Source organism: Mauremys mutica, chromosome 10 (genome assembly GCF_020497125.1).
Source record: "Mauremys mutica isolate MM-2020 ecotype Southern chromosome 10, ASM2049712v1, whole genome shotgun sequence".
NCBI lineage: Eukaryota > Metazoa > Chordata > Testudines > Geoemydidae > Mauremys > Mauremys mutica.
Window position 1 is genome coordinate 59,689,457 of NC_059081.1, and position 6,000 is coordinate 59,695,456.

General features: G+C 43.1%; 1 long non-coding RNA gene across 1 annotated transcript in view; it reads right to left on the reverse strand.

The window, feature by feature from the left end:
* The window catches only part of LOC123378205, a 145,898-nt gene extending 141,865 nt beyond the window's left edge, over nucleotides 1–4,033 (reverse strand). Inside the window, exon 1 of the long non-coding RNA XR_006582506.1 lies at nucleotides 3,930–4,033. This is a non-coding gene — a long non-coding RNA (uncharacterized LOC123378205). The remainder of the gene's footprint in view (nucleotides 1–3,929) is intronic.
* Between the last annotated feature and the right edge of the window lie 1,967 nt (nucleotides 4,034–6,000).

A 6,000-nucleotide genomic window follows, 5' to 3' on the forward strand; every position in this document is an offset into this window, starting at 1 on the left:
CCGCCCCAAGCATGAGCTTGCTCAGCAGGTGCCTGGAGCCGGCCCTGGATACACTCCAATGCTGGGTGCTGGACATGTTTGTGGCATAGGAGCTGGGTGCTCAGCTCCATACCACATAAAGGATTCCCCTATGCCAGGGAAATCTAAAGTGTCTTGAGAGACATAGTCCATTTAATCTGGGTGCAGTCCAGGGATTCAGGAACTCTGTCATCAAAACTCACTTCTAATATTGACCTCCATCCCACCCGCCGCCCATGGCCTCGGTAGATATAACGCTTACCTATCTCACAGCAGGATTGTGAGGATTGAACAGTTAATGTCTTAAAGTGCATTGAAGGTGAAAAGTAAGGGCTAAGAATTGGTCAAATACGCAAATATTCCTTGCTTCAGTTTTAAAAGCTATTTGTTACAGCATTGTTGTGTACTACAGTAGCACTGACAAGCCCAAACCAAAGCTGAGCCCCTACTGTTTTAGGCACTGCACATCCACACAGTGACAGAGAGTTCCTGTCCCAAAGAACTTACAGTCTCAATGGATAAAAGGTGGTGGAAGAAAGGAAGTACAATAAACCCCATTTTACAGATGGGAAATGGAGGCATTGAGAGATTAAATGACTCGCCCAAGCTCGTGCAGGGAGTCTTTGGCAGAGCCAGGTACTGGACCTAGATCTTCCAAGTCACAGTCCAGTGAACCACCCTTCCTCAACAGCACTGGACATGAGAAATGTGCAGCAAAGCAGGACATATGGGGTGCTTCTTTGGAGCCTGAACCTGCTTTCAATGAAGTCTGTGGGACTTTTGCCATTGACTTCAATGGAAACAGGATCAGATCCCGTTATATTAATATTCCACATACTCCTAGTTCACAGCAGCCCTGCTGTCTGAACAGCGTACGCAGATCAAAAGCTGGGGGGATGTTTGTGTGCGCACTGGATTGTTTCCACAGCATGAAAGACTTTGCCCTCTAGATCTTTTAAGTAATGTACACAGACGTGTCCTCCTATAATTTAAATGACTCAGTAAAGCAAACTGAGAAACTTCTTTGCTATGGTTCAGAGTCGGTAAACCCTTCACACACATTGCACAGAGAGTTGTACATTCATCAAAAGGTTACACAATCAAAAACAATTATAAGGAACTAGCTGTGGTCTCCCCAAGTCGTTTTAAACCTAACCCATCCAAATAACTCGGTTTGAAAAGTAAAGGTTCACAGTGCAGATTGTATCAGTCTGAAACGCTTGCATGAGTTTATTTTGATTTCTGAAAGCACATTGCTTGAAGCTTTGTACTGAATTAGCGAGTCACTGATTGAGGTTTACGATCTGCCCCCAGATGCACAAAGCCATTGGAAACTCCCATTGGCTCCTAGTATTGTCTTGAAATCAATGGAAGCTGCTGGCACACAATAGATGGCAGAATTTGGCCCTTAGCCAGTAGACAAGTGTGAAAGGCAACAAATAACTGTACAGACAAAAGGACCCAGTGCAATCCAGCAGCAACTTATAAAGCACATTGTCATGCAAATATCCCAACATGCCTTATCAAAAAAACAAAAACAGGGGTGGGGGGTGGAAGAGGGAAACCCAGCTGTGGAATATTGCTCTGCTCTTGGCTGAATCTTTAAAAAAAAACTGATCTCTGGACTCAGTGACAATAAAATTAGTGAAGGCGCAATGGGCTTGAGTAAAGTAAGAAGCAACCAGAGTCAAAACTTCCTCTGAGATTCGGAAATAGCAAGTACCCGCCCTAGAAGTCCAGCGAGAAAGCATGCCCCTGAGAGTGCACTGCCCAGTTTTGCCAGAGCATGAGGGGTGGATGTCATTTCGATAAAGTTCAGATAAGCATCCTGAGCTACCAGGTGCTCATCCAACTTGAATCGCTAAACCTTCAGGGGTTCAACCATGGCTAATTAAAACATCTGTTATAAACCTGTCAACCAAATAGAAAGATGATTGGTGCTCAGGGCCTCATTTAAGGACTTTTTTTTTGGAACCATTAAACTACTGTATGCACGAAGTGTGGTGGGTGAGGAAGGGAGAACTGAAGGAGATGGAAGAGAAGAACAGAGGTGTTGTGTGTATGAAGCTTCCTTAAAATCTAGAGTGCAGGGCAAAGTATCAAGTGTAGATCTATGAGTGGAATTTTCAAAAGCATCTGAGTGACTAGTCCCATTGACTTGACACTTGGGCACTTCTGAAAATTCCCCTGTCTCTTTTTTGGCTGGGATTTTCAAATTAATCTAAGGAAGTTAGGTGCATTGAAATTCAATGGAAGTTGGACACATAAGTCCCTTGGCTGCCTTGACAAATCAAGTATGAACAGGAACTTTTCCCAAAGCAATAAATCACAAAAAGTAAAAATATTTTAGATGTGGAACTAAACAAAACCTTTATATACAGTCATACAGTTATATACAGTAGCCAAATAGAGTTTGAATGTGTGGGGTTTTTATAAAAATGTACTGAAACCTAAACCAAAAACCTTATAACCTAACTGAGACATAGATACAGGCTGAGATTTTCAGATCTGACTGCCTAAACATAAGCTTCTAAATTCATATTTAAACGCCTAAATAATTGGGCTAGTTTTCAAATATGCTGAGGAAGGAGAATCTGCCAGACTTCAAAGTAAACTCTTCTGGGCAGTTTCAAGCTCAGGCCAGCTGTTTAGGTGCTTAAATATGGCCACAGCTCCTAAATTTAAGCATCCTTTTTGATCACACAATTTATAAGCAGTCCCAAGTTAGCATTCAGCAAACTGCTACAACTCATTTCTCTTTTTGATACCACTGAAAGTTAAATAAAAACACAGGGCAAACAAAAATAGCAAATTTGTTTAAATCAGGTATTGCATGTAAATAATAATACTTTTATGATTTTCATCTCAAAGAACCACTAATTATTGTCGACAACTGAGCAAGACCGCATTCAGTCTATTACAAAGTGGGCTTGATTTACAAAAATGTGTGCATGCAGTTGTGCATTTCCACCTGTAAAATGAATGCATGATTGCTGCATTTGTACATGCAAACTGGGAAATTGCACATGCAAATGAGAAGTTTGTTGCTGTTAGCATGTACAATCATGGCTGTTAAGGTGAATTAGCCATTCAGTTATATATGTATTTGCATACATGCAATGACACACAGACACGTTACAAAACGTCACCATAGATGACCCAGAACTGCAAGGTCCATTTGTTCTTCCTTGCGGGTGAGACCAAGGAGCATCTGTGTGGTCCAGTAGATAAGGCATTAGCCTAGGACTTGAAAGAGCTGGGTTCTGGCACCTGGATCGTCCCCTGAACTGCTGGTGTTAGGCAAGTCACTTCCTCTCTGTACTGCTACGTCCCCTCCCTCTGTGTCTCTTGTCTAGTTACATTGTAAACTCCTCAGGACAGGAATTCTCTGGTATAAATTACCTAGCACAATGGTATCCCAATATCATTTAGGTGCTTTTGTAATAAAACTAAATAATACTATGGGTGGGAGAAAAGAAAGATTTAAATATGATCTATGGGGCTGGGCTGTTGTATACATTAATTATTGGTCAAAGAGGATTAACTGGAGCCGTTTGTTTACATAATTGTATTTTTTAAGTGTCCCAAGGAAGGGCTTCAGCAAAGGAAAGGTGATTCTTTTTTACTGAATCAGTATAGAAACAAAAACAGATTCACATTAGACCCAGACCTCTCATTTTTCAAAGATGTGCGGTCTTTTTTCGTTACTTCCTACTGGAGCAAAAATGTTTTGTCAAAACATTTTTTCTGCACAAAAAGTGTCAGCTTTCCATGGAAAATGTGGACTTCTTGTCCAAAAACTGAAGCCTAGAAACTTTTCTGCCAAAAGACAAAATACTTGTTTCTAGTTGAAAATGTTCAGTTTTTCAATGGAAAAAAAAAAAAGATTTCTGACCAGCTCCCCTGCTTACCTCTGCCTCTGTTTGTTGGCCAGACCGGATGTGCCAGCAGGATAAGGCCAGGGGTGGGATCAATATTTCCCTCATCTCCCTGTTCCAGAATTCTAGGGAAGCCACTTCCACTGTGAATGAGTAAAATGCAAATGCTAACATAGCAGAAAGGGGGGGATCCCAGCAGGCAAAACCCATCCTCAGTGTAACTCTGCAGAAGTCAATGGAGTTACATCAGAGACGGATTTACCCCAATAGTCCCATCTCTCTCCTCCAGATGTCAGCACAGGACTATATAATATCTTCCCCTCCCCCAGCACCCATTCATACAGTAGAAGCTGATTTGTGGCCTCTCTGTGATCGTGAGGAAGAGCAGGCATCTTTGCTTGTCTCTCTGCTAGATTTGTTTTTCTAATTTCTTTTTACTTGAAGGTTTACCAGCTGCTTTATTAGCAGACCGAGCTTCCCTTGCAGTCTCTCTCCCTTTCCCCCCTTTTTGTTCCTAGACACAATCAGTGTCTCTGGTCCCAGCTGCCACTGCTGATTTTTCATTACAGTTTAATTTAAAACTGGGATTGGAATGGAAATGCCTTTTTGCCGTTTGGGGTTTGTGAGGCCTGTGGTTTTATTGCCAAAGGCACAAATGTTAGTTACTACTGTTTTTCCAGTGTGTAAGTGTTAGGGGCCTGCGGTGAGGGGTGTGTGTGAAAGTGGTGCGGATGCTTGTGGGGCGCTGGGGAAACGAAATAAATCCACCTCACATAGAAAAGATAACCCAATTCTGTGCCTCATTTGAGTATTGATGCTGGTGTACATGTTGGTGTGTTTGTTGTTTGGGGTGGGGGTAGGGGGGTCAAAGAGCCTGGGGGGAGGTTAATATGTCCCAGGGCACCAGGTCCACTCATCAGGTGGATGTAAAGATACACAAAAGGCCTGGTACTTTGCTTCCCCTGAAAAAAAACAACTAGCTTTCGTTTAATACCTACAACCTCTCTCGTTCCACACTGCAGATAGAACTTTAATGGGAGCCAAGCAGTGCTTCTGAGCCCCTGCTTGGTAATAGCGCTTCAGGGGAGATAAACAAATCAACAGCAAAGCTTGTCTCCCAGAGAGAGGAAACTCTGTAATCGGCCCTCCTGTCTCCCTTTTGTGTCTGCCCCAGTGTGTGAGAGGATTAAGAAGAGCCCACCAGGCATGCCTTATAGTGCAACGATGAACCCCCAAGGAGGGCAAATGAGTGAGATTTCCACAGGCCTTCATTGCCTGGCGTGCCTCTGAATACTCCATATGGGGTGTGTGTGTGTGTGGGGGGGGTGTTCTTGGCCAGTCTATGTAGAAATAAACAGATGAAGAAGGCAAAATTGTCAGCGTCTACGTCTCTAAGTTCAAAATTAAATTACGCTGAGAGGAAACTCAGCCCTTCCCCCAAGGGATGGATGGCGGAGAGAGGTTGGACAGTTACATTCTTCAATTTAAATATTTAGCATCGGCACAGGAAGCTACTGTTTCTAGCGTGGCAGATTGCAAAAGGGAGGCCTAATCTCTTATCTGTTATGCTAAAAACAATTACTGTCTCCCCTCCCAGCCAGACCCTTATCTTTTCCTGGCTACATCATTTCAGATGTCAGACGGAACTCTCCATTACTTCCTTGGATCATGCTGACTCTTCACACGTCCTCCATGTCAACCTCTTCCCCAGCTGGCCTCAGGCTGCTCCGGAACTTGAGCTTGACTGGTACTGATTCATTGTCAGTGTGCCAGCCTGGGAGCACACGAGGCTTTGTTTTGAATAGAGCAGATTTTCTCCATTTCTCAAGCATCTCCATTGTTAAAAAGACCCTCGGTTACACACAGGCAACACCACTGACTTCATTGCTCTGACTGAGATTTTGCCTGTATTCGTAATTCCTAGCTCGATGCTGAGCACTTTCTTCAAAGCACTGACCTTCCTCAATCTCCATTGCACTGAATGGGAGTTGAGGCTCCTCAGCATCTTGAAGGATTGAGGCTTTTAAAATTAGCTAGAATTCTACAGTTCCGAGTGTAGGTCATGCTAATGGGAGTTGAAGATGAAATCCACTGATCTGTCTGT